Here is a 490-nt window from a genome sequence, read left to right as displayed (position 1 = left end):
GTTGTGTATCTCTAATTCTTCCATTTGCTTTTTATGAGACTATAAATAATAAAAGTGGTAAATGCTACATAAACCTCTCTAGGCCTCTTTTTAGTCCATCAAGCTGTTTCAAAATAGAGGAAAATAATCTTCTGTTACTTTCAGGTGGGTAGGGCTGGCAGGAAATTTGCCATTGAGGAGTTTGGAAGCAAATTTCCTTGTATAAATGCACACTAAACTGAATTTAGACTTTTTTATTTTTTAGAAGAATCTTCAGAAGAGGAAATAAGAGTATGTTTGGTACATCTCCTTACTCACTTGCAGATAAGTGTTCAAGTTGTATAATTCACAAGTTAGGATGGTGTTTTTAATGGCTTTAAGGTGTTTCATGGAGGCTGAGTGATCTGAAAAAAAGAAAAATTAAACATGAAACTGGAATTCTCCACAAGGTTTCACTTCTGTTTGACTGAGTCTGCTGGTGGGGCAGGATTGAAGGGAGAGGGAACAGCAA

The sequence above is a fragment of the Taeniopygia guttata genome, chromosome 4, assembly GCF_048771995.1.
Source record: "Taeniopygia guttata chromosome 4, bTaeGut7.mat, whole genome shotgun sequence".
Lineage (NCBI taxonomy): Eukaryota > Metazoa > Chordata > Aves > Passeriformes > Estrildidae > Taeniopygia > Taeniopygia guttata.
This window is presented reverse-complemented; position numbering follows the sequence as displayed.